Genomic DNA, 15,346 nt, shown 5'->3' on the forward strand with positions numbered 1-15,346 from the left:
GCATTGAATCTGTAGATTGTTTTGAGAAATATGGCCATTTTAACAATATTGATTCTTCCAATCCGTAAGTATGTTATGTTTTTCCACTTCTTTGTGTCATCTATGATTTCTTTTATTGTGTCTTGTAGTCCTCCTTGCAGAGATTTTTCACCTCCTTGGTTAGATGTATTCCTAGATACTTTACTATGTTGTGGCTATTATACATGAATTATGTTCTTGGCTGTTATAAATGGATTATGCTCTCAAGTTGAACATTCTTGATGTATAGAAAGTTTACTGATTTTTATACATTGATTTTGTGTCCTGAAACTTTACTGAAGTTGTTTAAGAGTTCCAGGATCCTTTTGACAATCTTTAGGGATTTCTAGATATAGAAACATATCATCAATGAAAAGACATAATATGACTTCTTCTTTTCTTATTTGAATGTCTTGTATTTCTTTTTTCTGCCTGATTACTCTTGCTAGCACTTCTAGTAGTATGTTGAATAGGAATGAGGAGAGTAGACATCCTTGTCTTATTCCACTTCTCAAGAGGAATACTTTCAGCTTTTCCCTGTTCATAATGATGTTGGCTGTGGGTTTGTCGTAGATGGCTTGTTATTTTGAGGTATGTTCCTTCAATGCCTAGTTTGCTGAGGATTTTTATCATAAAGGGATGTTGTATTTTATTGAAAGCTTTTTTGTGTCTATTGAGACAATCTTATGGTTTTTGTTTTTAGTTCCATTTATATGGTGAACCACATGTGTTGATTTCCATATGTGTAACCAATCTTGCATCCCAGGAATAATGCCTATTTGGTTATGGTGAATTAAATTTTTGGGCCAGGTGCGGTGGCTCATGCCTGTAATCTCATCACTTTGGGAGGTGGAGGTGGGTGGATCACCTGAGGTTGGGAGTTCAAGACCAGCCTGACCAACATGGAGAAACCCTGTCTCTACTAAAAATACAAAATTAGTCGGGCATGGTGGTGGGTGCCTGTAATCTCAGCTACTCAGGAGGCTGAGGCAGGAGCATCTCTTGAACGCAGGAGGCAGAGGTAGTGGTGAGCTGAGATCACATCATTGCACTCCAGCCTGGGCAACAAGAGCGAAACTCCATCTCAAAAAAAAAAAAAAAATTGATGTGCTGCTGGACTCAATTTGCTAGTGTTTTCTTGAAAATGTTTGCATCTATATTCATCAGGGATATTGGCCTGTAGTGTTCTTTTATTGTTGTGTCTCTGCAGAACCCACAGAAGACTTCCATGAAGCTCTGGCAATATAAAAGACCAAGAACTCAGCCCCACTTCTGGAACCTTGCTTTCAGGTTACCTCTCTTTGCTGAGGGCTTTACTTTTGCTTAATAAGTGCTACTCTCAGTTTTTGCTATCGGAGTTATATTGGTTTCATAGAATAAGTTTGGAAGGAGTCCTCTACTTCAATTTTTTAAAATAATTTCAGGAGGATTGGTACTACCTCTTCGTTGTAACTTTGGCAGAATATGGCAATGAAACCCTGTGGTCTCAGGCTATTTTTTGGTTGGTCGTTTTTTTTTTCTTACTCAGTTTTAATGCCTACTCCACAGAAACACACTTAAATACAGAGCCCATAGACCCTATAAACCAAATACTCAAAGCAACCAGTTAACAACGTCACAATGGAATCAAAACCTCACATATCAATACTAACCTTTAATGTAAATGGTCTAAATGCACCACTTAAAAGGCATAGAGTGAAACAGCAATGAAAAAACAACATCCATCTACTTGATTTCTTCAAGAGATTCATCTCACATGTAATTACACCCATAGGGTCAAAGTAAAGTGATGGAAAAAGATCTACCACACGAACAGAAATCAAAAGAGCAGAGATCACTATTCTAATATAAGATAAAACAGACTTTAAATGAACAGCAGTAAAAAAGGACAAAGAAGGGCATTAGATAATGATAAATGACTCATTCAACAGGAAGACTTACCTATCCTAAATTTATATATGCACTCAAAATGGAGCACCCAGATAAATAAAACAAATGCTTTTAGGCCTACAAAAGGACTTAGGTGACTGCACACAATAATAATTATGAACTTCAACACCCCACTGACAGTATTAGATAGAAGATTGAGGCAGAAAACTTACAAGGATATTCTGGATTAAATTAAACATTTGACCAATTGCACCTAATAGACATCTACAGAACACTCCACCTATCAAGCACAGAATATACATTCTTCTGTAGAAGAAAATAAATGTAGAAGAAAATAAATAACTAAAATCAGATCCTAATTGAATAAAATTGAGATATACAAATCCATACAAAGGATCAACACAACCAAAAGTTGATTTTTTGAAATGACAAACAAGAAAAGACTTGTTGCATGTTAGTAATCTAGTTTACCTTAGATGAAATGAAGTAAAAGAGGTGATGTGGATTATACAAAAAAGATACTTGCATATACATGTTCATAGCAGTACAATTTGCAATTGCAAAAACATAGAACCAACCCAAGTTCCCATCAATCAATGAGTGGATAAAGAAACTATGATATCAAACTGTGATATCATATATACATCATATATATAATATGTGATATATATATATTATATATATGATGTATATATTATATATGATGTATGTATTATATATGATATATAATATATGATGTATGTATTATATATGATATATATTATATATGATGTATGTATTATATATGATATATATTATATATGATGTATATATTATATATGATATATATTATATATGATGTATATATTATATATGATATATATTATATATGATGTATATATTATATATGCTATATATTATATATGATGTATATATTATATATGCTATATATTACATATGATGTATATGATATATATGCTATATATTATATAAAATGTATATATTATATATGATATATATGATATATATGATATATTATATATGATATATATTACATATGATGTATATATTATATATGCTATATATTACATATGATGTATATATTATATATGCTATATATTACATATGATGTATATATTATATATGCTATATATTACATATGATGTATATGATATATATGCTATATATTATATAAGATGTATATATTATATATGCTATATATTATATAAGATGTATATATTATATATGCTATATATTATATAAGATGTATATATTATATATGCTATATATTATATAAGATGTATATATTATATATGCTATACATTATATAAGATGTATGTATTATATATGATATACATTATATATGATGTATGTATTATATATGATATACATTATATATGATGTATGTATTATATATGATATACATTATATATGATGTATGTATTATATATGATATACATTATATATGATGTATGTATTATATATGATATACATTATATATGATGTATGTATTATATATGATATACATTATATATGATGTATGTATTATATATGATATACATTATATGTGATGTATGTATTATATATGATATACATTATATGTGATGTATGTATTATATATGATATACACTATATATGATGTATTATATATGATATACACTATATATGATGTATTATATATGATATACACTATATATGATGTATTATATATGATATACACTATATATGATGTATTATATATGATATACACTATATATGATGTATTATATATGATATACACTATATATGATGTATTATATATGATATACACTATATATGATGTATTATATATGATATACACTATATATGATGTATTATATATGATATACACTATATATGATGTATTATATATGATATACACTATATATGATGGATGTATTATATATGATATACACTATATATGATGGATGTATTATATATGATATACACTATATATGATGGATGTATTATATATGATATACACTATATATGATGGATGTATTATATATGATATACACTATATATGATGGATGTATTATATATGATATACACTATATATGATGGATGTATTATATATGATATACACTATATATGATGGATGTATTATATATGATATACACTATATATGATGGATGTATTATATATGATATACACTATATATGATGGATGTATTATATATGATATACACTATATATGATGGATGTATTATATATGATATACACTATATATGATGGATGTATTATATATGATATACACTATATATGATGGATGTATTATATATGATATACACTATATATGATGGATGTATTATATATGATATACATTATATATGATGGATGTATTATATATGATATACATTATATATGATGGATGTATTATATATGATATACATTATATATGATGGATGTATTATATATGATATACATTATATATGATGGATGTATTATATATGATATACATTATATATGATGGATGTATTATATATGATATACATTATATATGATGTATATATCACATATTTTATATATATCATATAGATTACATTTTTTGTAGTTTGCCTAGTTGTGATGTTAGGTCATTGATTTGAGATCTTTCTAACTTCTTGATGTAGGCATTTACTGATTTCAACATTCTTCTTAACACTGCTTTTGCTGCATCCCAGAGATTTTGGTATGTTGTGTCTCAATTTTCATTTGCTTCAAATATTTTTTTAAAATTTCTTCCTAATTACTTTGTTTAACCAAAAGATGTTTAGAAACAAATTGTTTAATTTCCATGTAGTTGTCTGGTTTCAAGAGATCTTGGTATTGATTTCTCTTTTTATTCCAATATGGTGTGAGAGTATGATTGTTTGGATTTCCATTTTTTTAAATTTATTGAGACTTTCTTTATGGCCAAGAATGTGATCAGTCTTAGAGTATGTCCCATGTACATAGAAGAATGTATATTCTGTGCTTGATAGGTAGAGTGTTCTGTAGATGTCTATTAGGTGCAATTGGTCAAGTGTTTAATCCAGAGTATCTTTGTAAGTTTTCTGCCTCAATCTTCTATCTAATACTGTCAGTGGGGTGTTGAAGCTCGTAACTATTATTGTGTGCAGTCGCCTAAGTCTTTTTGTACGCCTAAAAGCATTTGTTTTATTCATCTGGGTGCTCCATTTGAGTGCATATATATATTTAGGATAGGTAAGTCTTCCTGTTGAATGAGTCATATATATAAATATAATATATCTAATGATATATATAATATATATGATGTATATATGATATATACATATATGATGGAATACCACTTAGCCATAAAAATGAATGAAGTAACAGCATTCACAGCAACCTGGATGAAACTGTAGATTATTATCTAAGCGAAGTAATTCAGGAATGGAAAAACAAACATTGTATGTTCTTACTTATAAGTGAGATCTAAGCTATGAGGATGCAAAGGTATAAGAATGACAATGGACTTTGGGAATTTAGGGGGAAAGTGGGGAAGGGGGTGACAGATAACAGACTAAAAATAGGGTGCAGTATATGCTTCTCAGGTGATGAGTGCACCGATATCTCACAAATCACCACTAAAGAACTTACTCATGTAACCAAATACTACCTGTTCCCCAATAACCTATGGAAATGGGAAAAAAAAAAGAAAAAAACGTGGAGCTTCAATCTCTCCCTTCAGATGTGGACTTGAGTAAATCTATATAAGAAGGAATTTTCTCACCAAATGGGGATAATGATAGTATTACTCCTTCTGAGGAGTAAATAAGTTAATGTAAGTCAAGCAGTTGCCATTAAAAAATGGAGGTAAGCTGAAGCCCTTTCATCTTTATTTTTTTTTCTTATGTGGTGTCATTTAGAGAAAAAAAAATGTTCATGCAGACCAACTGATTATTCATAGACATCCTGTATTCCCAGATGAATTTAGGCAACCCAACCCCATTGAGCTACCTTCAGTAATTCCCAAAAAACACCCTCATCAAAAATTAATATTATAATTGTGAAAAATAAATGTTAGGTGTTGTGTTCTTCATGTTCTAGTTTAATAGAGAATAAAAACATAAAACCCTACTTTCTTGCTTGATCAGCATTTCTCTAGATAACAACAATCAAAAATAAACTCAGTGTCATAGAAACAAGGGAGTTGAAGACAGTATTTCATGAAATGAAATCACTTTTAAACGTGATTTTCTAAGATCTAAAAATAGTTAGTTTCTTTTGGTGTGGCCTCATGGGTTTGCCACAAACTTTGTAAAATTTCAAGACTTGATATTGCTTTGAATTGATTTCCAAACCAGGAAGCACCAAGTATGGTTGTATTTAATCTCTTCCATGGATGAAATAGTTTTTGTAAGATCAACATACAAAAAGCACAGGTGAACTTTAGTAAACAATAAAAACATTTGAAGGTTGATTTTGAAGATCATATAATCATGTTATTTAAATAGATTCAAATAATTTGTTAGAAGTCATGGCAAATTTTGTAATGCTTATTCACAAAATCTATCTTGAATTTTGTCATTCTTGTCATTACATGTGCCTGGCTCCTCAAAAACATTATCACTTGATATTTTCTCCATAGACATTAGCAACACACGTACCTCCCAGATACAGAGGACACTAATCATAATTTTGAGCAGCACTGCTGAGAAAGATTTTGATAAACTCAAAAGCTTTGCCTTGCCAGAAAAAGCAGAGTCCTAGGAGAATGTGTTTTCCAGAAATGTTAAAATCCTGCCTAAAATGTTCATGTTATAGTTATTTTTGACAGATTTTGGACGAATTCTTCTTAGCGATCAAAACTGTGAAAATGTTTATCTTCTTTTCTAAACTCAAGAATTGAAAATGCCCAGAAGATGGTACTCAGGAAAGTCTGCACAGCCTTTCACAAATAGATCTTACCTCTAGAGAAAATGAAAATACAAAAGCAGAAATCGAGAAGATAGTGTTTATCTCAGGGAATAAAAGCCACTTGTAGTCAGGTAGCTTGATGCCTCCAGCTTTGTTCTTTTGGCTTAGGATTGACTTGGTGATGCAGGCTCTTTTTTGGTTCCATATGAACTTTAAGGTAGTTTTTTCCAATTCTGTGAAGAAAGTCATTGGTAGCTTGATGGGGATGGCATTGAATCTATAAATTACCTTGGGCAGTATGGCCATTTTCACGATATTGATTCTTCCTACCCATGAGCATGGAATGTTCTTCCATTTGTTTGTATCCTCTTTTATTTCCTTGAGCAGTGGTTTGTAGTTCTCCTTGAAGAGGTCCTTCACGTCCCTTGTAAGTTGGATTCCTAAGTATTTTATTCTCTTTGAAGCAATTGTGAATGGGAGTTCACTCATGATTTGGCTCTCTGTTTGTCTGTTATTGGTGTATAAGAATGCTTGTGACTTTTGTACATTGATTTTGTATCCTGAGACTTTGCTGAAGTTGCTTATCAACTTAAGGAGATTTTGGGCTGAGACAATGGGGTTTTCTAGATATACAATCATGTCGTCTGCAAACAGGGACAATTTGACTTCCTCTTTTCCTAATTGAATACCCTTGATTTCCTTCTCCTGCCTAATTGCCCTGGCCAGAACTTCCAACACTATGTTGAATAGGAGTGGTGAGAGAGGGCATCCCTGTCTTGTGCCAGTTTTCAAAGGGAATGCTTCCAGTTTTTGTCCATTCAGTATGATATTGGCTGTGGGTTTGTCACAGATAGCTCTTATTATTTTGAGATATGTCCCATCAATACCTAATTTATTGAGAGTTTTTAGCATGAAGTGTTGTTGAATTTTGTCAAAGGCCTTTTCTGCATCTATTGAGAAAATCATGTGGTTTTTGTCTTTGGTTCTGTTTATATGCTGGATTACATTTATTGATTTGTGTATATTGAACCAGCCTTTCATCGCAGGGATGAAGCCCACTTGATCATGGTGGATAAGCTTTTTGATGTGCTGCTGGATTCTGTTTGCCAGTATTTTATTGAGAATTTTTGCATCAATGTTCATCAAGGATATTGGTCTAAAATTCTCTTTTTTGGTTGTGTCTCTGCCCGACTTTGGTATCAGGATGATGCTGGCCTCATAAAATGAGTTAGGGTGGATTCCCTCTTTTTCTATTGATGGGAATAGTTTCAGAAGGAATGGTACCAGTTCCTCCTTGTACCTCTGGTAGAATTCGGCTGTGAATCCATCTGGTCCTGGACTCTTTTTGGTTGGTAAGCTATTGATTATTGCCACAATTTCAGCTCCTGTTATTGGTCTATTCAGAGATTCAACTTCTTCCTGGTTTAGTCTTGGGAGAGTGTATGTGTCGAGGAATTTATCCATTTCTTCTAGATTTTCTAGTTTATTTGCGTAGAAGTGTTTGTAGTATTTCTCTGATGGTAGTCTCTATTTCTGTGGGATCGGTGGTGGTATCCCCTTTATCATTTTTTATTGCGTCTATTTGATTCTTCTTTTTTCGTTATTAATCTTGCTAGCGGTCTATCAATTTTGTTGATCCTTTCAAAAAACCAGCTCCTGGATTCATTAATTTCTTGAAGGGTTTTTTTTGAGTAAACAAACAGCGTGGTACTGGTACCAAAACAGATATATAGATCAATGGAACAGAACAGAGCCCTCAGAAATAACACCGTATAACTACAACTGTCTGATCTTTGACAAACCTGAGAAAAACAAGCAATGGGGAAAGGATTCCCTATTTAATAAATGGTGCTGGGAAAAGTGGCTAGCCATATGTAGAAAGCTGAAACTGGATCCCTTCCTTACACCTTATACAAAAATTAATTCAAGATGGATTAAAGACTTAAACGTTAGACCTAAAACCATAAAAACTCTAGAAGAAAACCTAGGCATTACCATTCAGGACATAGGCATGTGCAAGGACTTCATGTCTAAAACACCAAAAGCAATGGCAACAAAAGCCAAAATTGACAAATGGGATCTAATTAAAATCAAGAGCTTCTGCACAGCAAAAGAAACTACCGTCAGAGTGAACAGGCAACCTACAAAATGGGAGGAAATTTTCGCAACCTACTCATCTGACAAAGGGCTCATATCCAGAATCTACAATGAACTCAAACAAATTAACAAGAAAAAAACAAACAACCCCATCAAAAAGTGGGTGAAGGATATGAACAGACACTTCTCAAAAGAAGACATTTATGCAGCCAAAAGACACATGAAAAAATGCTCATCATCACTGGCCATCAGAGAAATGCAAATCAAAAGCACAATGAGATACCATCTCACACCAGTTAGAATGGCAATCATTAAAAAGTCAGGAAACAACAGGTGCTGGAGAGGATGTGGAGAAATAGGAACACTTTGACACTGTTGGTGGGACTGTAAACTAGTTCAACCCTTGTGGAAGTCAGTGTGGCGATTCCTCAGGGATCTAGAACTAGAAATACCATTTGACCCAGCCATCCTATTACTGGGTATATACCCAAAGGACTATAAATCATGCTGCTATAAAGACACATGCACACATATGTTTACTGCGGCACTGTTCACAATAGCAAAGACTTGGAAGCAACCCAAATGTCCAACAATGATAGACTGGATTAAGAAAATGTGGCACATATACACCATGGAATACTATGCAGCCATAAAAAATGATGAGTTCATGTCCTTTGTAGGGACATGGATGAAGCTGGAAACCATCATTCTCAGCAAACTATCGCAAGGACAAAAAACCAAACACCGCATGTTCTCACTCATAGATGGGAATTGAACAATGAGAACACATGGACATAGGAAGGGGAACATCACACTCTGGGGACTGTTGTGGGGTGGGGGGAGGGGGGACGGATAGCATTAGGAGGTATACCTGATGCTAAATGGCGAGTTAATGGGTGCAGCACACCAGCATGGCACATGTATATATATGTAACTAACCTGCACATTGTGCACATGTACCCTAAAACTTAAAGTATAATAAAAAAAAAAAGCCACTTGTAAAGCCCCAGAGAGTGCTGCTGCTGCCAGACATTTAGTTTCATAGGAAGCAAGTGAAAATGAATTTATTAACTACATGGAAAATTGAGTTACTTATATTCACACACAGGTAAAACGCATAGTACATTTAATCTAAAGCAATCAGATCTCATATAATCTGATCCTTTTTCAAAATGTATAGCATTTCACCTTCTTTAATAGTGATTAATTTGCCTGTCTTTTTTTATACTACACTCCCTTCAATATGCCTGTTGACACACCTTCAGATTATTCAAACTTTTTACTTCCATTCTATGATCTGGACTGATAATTAAAAGAGAATGCAAGGTACATGAGGGTGCATGGACTTCATTCTTTCTTTTTATTTTATAGTGTGGTGTTAATTATTGCTAGTATTGATGATTCCCAAGGAGAACATTTCTACTTACTGGACATATGGTTCCTCTCACAGCCATTTAATCAAATGCATGGTATATTAGCTGTGGGCTAATGAGCTCTTCTTGCTGAAAAGTAGGTAATCCTCACGATTCCCTCACTTCTGGGTAGCATGTCTTCCACCAGGTCAGTCACATGTAATTCAAGTCTTGGATATTAGAGTAACTGCCATTTCAGAATGGAGAACTCACAAAGGAATTCTTAATAATACTATGTAGGAATCAATTGAGATCATTTCTGTTTCAGCAAAGAATTTTTTTTTTTTTTTTTTACAATAGTAAGACTGAAAATTTCATAGAGATACCAGGCTTCAGGCATAGTTTAATGAGGGCTCTGACTCAATTTTTTTTCTTTCCTTCTTTATGCATAGGCTACATCGACTTCCTCCATGGCATCCAAGTGTAATGAGCAGTTCCAGACCTCACATCCATACAACACACCATTCACATACATAAAGGGATTTAGCACTGGATAAAGTTTGCTCACTGACATTTTTAAACTAATCATGGCAGCAAGAAGATTAAAAAAAAGAACTCAACATCTGGGATGCCGTTTAAGCCGAGAGTGGTTTTGGATTCTTCTTAACCATAAAGCTACTATGCACTTGGTGAAAAGGTGATAAAATCACAATACCAACAACAAAATTACTTGAATTTTAATGGAACGTTTGCAAGCCTTGAACAATTCTGGGTGCTTAATAGTGCATAGATTTTTCTTGAAATGAAAATTATGTAAATATAAGGTCTGGGGTTTTCTATTTGCTCATGGATTTTCAAAGTTCACTAATGAAATATCCCAGCAAGATTTACTTGTTTTACACCACAGACTCATATTTTTATATAATAGAGTATATTATATACCTGTGCAATATAAGAAGTATCATATTACCTGTGTGTGTGTATGATGCTACTGACCTACAAAATACAGAATTATGCTTTCTATAACAACAACCCTCACAAAAGCATTATAACATAGGTTATAAATATAACTTGTCATTAGGTAATTGCATTTTGTTTTCCTTTGAGTATATTAAAATAAATCATATTAAATTATATGCTTTATTTCATACTTAATATTGAAATAAATGAAATATTCTGATATTATTTATTATATAGGACTTAAATGTATTTACTAAACAAATATCTGCTGAGTAATTAACCATTGTCAGGCAGTACATAAAGTGACAAAAGGAGAAAACGAATAAGACAAGATTCCTCCTCACAGCTTTCCCACAAGGTGCCACCCACTAACAAGTCATGAAATTAAATGCATGACAACTGCTCAGAATAATAAATATTAAATTCAGGTATACCGAGGTGTTATGGACACTCAGTTACTGATTTAGAAATTAATCATCACTTAGTTGCTCAGAGGTGACTTGAAACGCAAAGGATGAATGGGGGTTTGTCAGATGAACAAAGGAAAAAGGAGATTCACGTAGAGAATATTGCCAACAAGGTAACTAAGAGATATGAAAGAATTAGGTGGGTGTGCAGAGAACAATATAATTTGTCATCCAGACTGGGATGCATTTGGGAGAAGAAGAGAAGACTGATAATTAAAATTATATTATGCTTTGGAATATTATTGACCCACAAATTGAGTTTTATATGTTGATAGACATAATAATTCTAATAAAATCTAATTCAAAAGTAATTTTTCTAAAAATTAAGAAATAATGTGCGTATTAAAGTAAAACTTAAAATCCTCTTTTCAATTTGATTATCTGAGCATTAAATTCAACAGAAGCAGAATAATTAGTGTTTCTTTGTATACTTAAGAGTTTCATGGTTGTTCCAGAATCTAGAAAATATTCTTATTAGGATATTTTTGGTAAGCTATTATTATTTTTACTATTATTATTTTTTATTATACTATAAGTTCTGGAATACATGTGCAGAATGTGCAGGTTTGTTACATAGGTATACATGTGCCATGGGGGTTTGCTGCACTCATCAACCCATCATCTACATTAGGTATTTCTCCTAATGCTATCCCTCCCCTAGACCCCCACCCCCTGACAGGTCCCTATGTGTGATGTTCTCCTCCGTGTGTCCATGTGTTCTTATTGTTCAACTTCCACCTATGAGTGAGAACATGTGGTGTTTGGTTTTCTGTTTCTATGTTAGTTTGCTGAGAATGATGGTTTCCAGCTTCATCCATGTCCCTGCAGAGGACATGAACTCATCCTTTTTTATGGATGCATAGTATTCCATGGTGTATATGTGCCACATTTTCTTTATTCAGTCTATCATTGATGGGCATTTGAGTTGGTTTTAAGTCTTTGCTATTGTGAATAGTGCCGCAATAAACATACGTGTGGATGTGTCTTTATAGTAGAAAGATTTATAATCCTTTGGGTATATACTCAGTAATGGGATTGCTGGGTCAAATGGTATTTCTGGGTCTAGATCCTTGACGAATCACCACACTGTCTTCCACAATGTTTGAACTAATTAACACTCCCACCAACAGTGTAAAAGTGTTCCTATTTCTCCACATCCTCTCCAGCATCTGTTGTTTCCTGACTTTTTAATGATTGCTATTCTAACTGGCATGAGATGGTATCTCATTGTGGTTTTGATTTACATCTCTCTAATGACCAGTGATGATGAGCTTTTTTTCACATGTTTGTTGGCCGCATAAATATCTTCTTTTGAGAAGTGTCTGTTCATCTCCTTCCCCTACTTTTTGATGGGGTTGTTTGTTTTTGCCTTGTAAATTTAAGTTCCTTGTAGATTCTGGATATTAGCCGTTTTTCAGATGGAAGATTGAAAAAATTTTCCCCCATTCTGTAGGTTGCCTGTTCAAGTTTCTTTTGCTGTGCAGAAGCTCTTTAATTAGATCCCATTTGTCAATTTTGGCTTTTGTTGCCATTGCTTTTGGTGTTTTAGTCATGACGTTTTGCCCATCCCTATGTCCTGAATGGTATTGCCTAGGTTTTCTTCTAGGGTTTTTATGATTTTAGGTCTTAGGTTTAAGTCTTGAGTTAATTTTTGTATAAGATGTACGGAAGGGGTCCAGTTTCAGTTTTCTGCATATGGCTAGACAGTTTTACCAACACCATTTATTAAACAGGGAATCCTTTCCCCATTGCTTGTTTTCATCAGGTTTGTCAAGATCAGATGGTTGTAGATGTGTGGTGTTATTTCTGAGGCCTCTGTTCTGTTCCATTGGTTTATATATCTGTTTTGGTACCAGTACCATGCTGTTTTGATTACTGTAGCCTTGTAGTATAGTTTGAAGTCAGGTAGCGTGATGCCTCCAGCTTTGTTCTTTTTGCTTAAGATTCTTCTGCCTATGTAGGCTTTTTTTTGGTTCCAAATGAAATTTAAAGTAGTTTTTTTCTAATTCTGAGAGACTAGGATTGCCACCCCTGCTTTTTTTATTTCTTTCCATTTCTTTGGTAAATGTTCTCCATCCCTTTATTTTGAGCCTATATGTGTCTTTGCATGTGAGATGGGTCTCCTGAATACAGCACACCAATGGGTCTCGACTCTTTATCCAATTTGCCAATCTGTGTCTTTTAATTGGGGCATTTAGCCCATTTACATTTAAGGTTAATATTTTTATGTGTGAATTTGATCCTAACATTATGATGCTAGATGGTTATTTTGTCCATTAGTTGATGCAGTTTCTTCATAGTGTTGATGGTCTTTACAATTTGGTATGCTTTTGCAGTGGCTGGTACTGGTTTTTCCTTTCCATATTTAGTGCTTCCTTCAAGAGCTCTTGTAAGGCAGGTCTGGTGGTGACAAAATCTCTCATTGTTTGCTTGTCTATAAAGGATTTTATTTCTCTGCTTATGAAGCTTAGTTTGGCTGGATATGAAATTCTGGATTGAAAACTTTTTTCCTTAAGAATGTTGAATATTGGCCCCCACTCTTTTCTGGCTTGTAGGGTTTCTGCAGAGAGATCCACTGTTAGTCTGACAGGCTTCCCTTTGTTGGTAACCCTACCTTTCTCTCTGGCTGCCCTTAACATTTTTTTCCTTCATTTCAACCTTGATGAAACTGACAATTATGTGTTTTGGGGTTGCTCTTCTCAATGGGTGCCTTTGTGGTGTTCTCTGTATTTCCTGAATTTCAATGTTGGCCTGCCTTGCTAGGTTTGGGAAGTTCTCCTGGATAATATCCTGAAGAGTGTTTTCCAACTTGGTTCCATTCTCCCTGTCTCTTTCAGGTACACCAATCAAATGTAGGTTTGGTATTTTCACATAGTTTCATATTTCTTGGAGGCTTTGTTCGTTCTTTTTCATTCTTTTTTCTCTAATCTTGTCTTCATGCTTTAGTTCATTAAGTTGATCTTCAATCTCTGATATCCTTTCTTCCACTTGATTGATTCAGCTATTGATACTTGTGTATGCTTCACAAAGTTTGCGTGCTGTGTTTTTCAGCTCCATCAGGCCATTTAGGTTATTTTCTAAACTGGTTATTCTAGTTAGCAATTCCTCTAACCTCTTATCAAGGTTCTTAGCTTCCTTGCGTTGAGTTAGAGCATGCTCCTTTAGCTCGGTGGAGTTTGTCATTACCCAGTTTCTGAAGCCTACTTCTGCCAATTTGTCAAACTCACTCTCTGTCCAGTTTTGTTCCCTTGTTGGCGAGGAGTTGTGGTCCTTTGGAGGTGAGGAGGTGTTCTGGTTTTTGGAATTTTCAGCCTTTTTGCTCTGTTTTTTTTCTCATCTTCGTGGATTTATCTACCTTGGTCTTTGATGGTGAGCTTCAGATAGGGTTTTTGTGTGGATGTCCTTTTTGTTGATGTTGATGCTATTCCTTTCTGTTTGTTAGTTTTCCTTCTAATAGTCAGACCCCTCTACTGCAGGTCTGCTGGAGTTTGCTGGAGGTCCACTCCAGATCCTGTTTCCCTGGGTATCACCAGCAGAGGCTGCAGAACAGCAAAGATGGTGGCCTGTTCCTTCCTCTGGAAGATTCTTCCCAGAGAGGCACCCGCCAGATGCCAGCTGGAGCTCTCCTGTATGATGTGTCTGTCGAACCCTGCTGGGAAGTGTCTCCCAGTCAGGAGGCATGGGGCTCAGGGACCCAATTGAGAAGGCAGAATGTCTCTTA

This window comes from Pongo pygmaeus, chromosome 7, assembly GCF_028885625.2.
Source record: "Pongo pygmaeus isolate AG05252 chromosome 7, NHGRI_mPonPyg2-v2.0_pri, whole genome shotgun sequence".
NCBI classification, from domain to species: domain Eukaryota; kingdom Metazoa; phylum Chordata; class Mammalia; order Primates; family Hominidae; genus Pongo; species Pongo pygmaeus.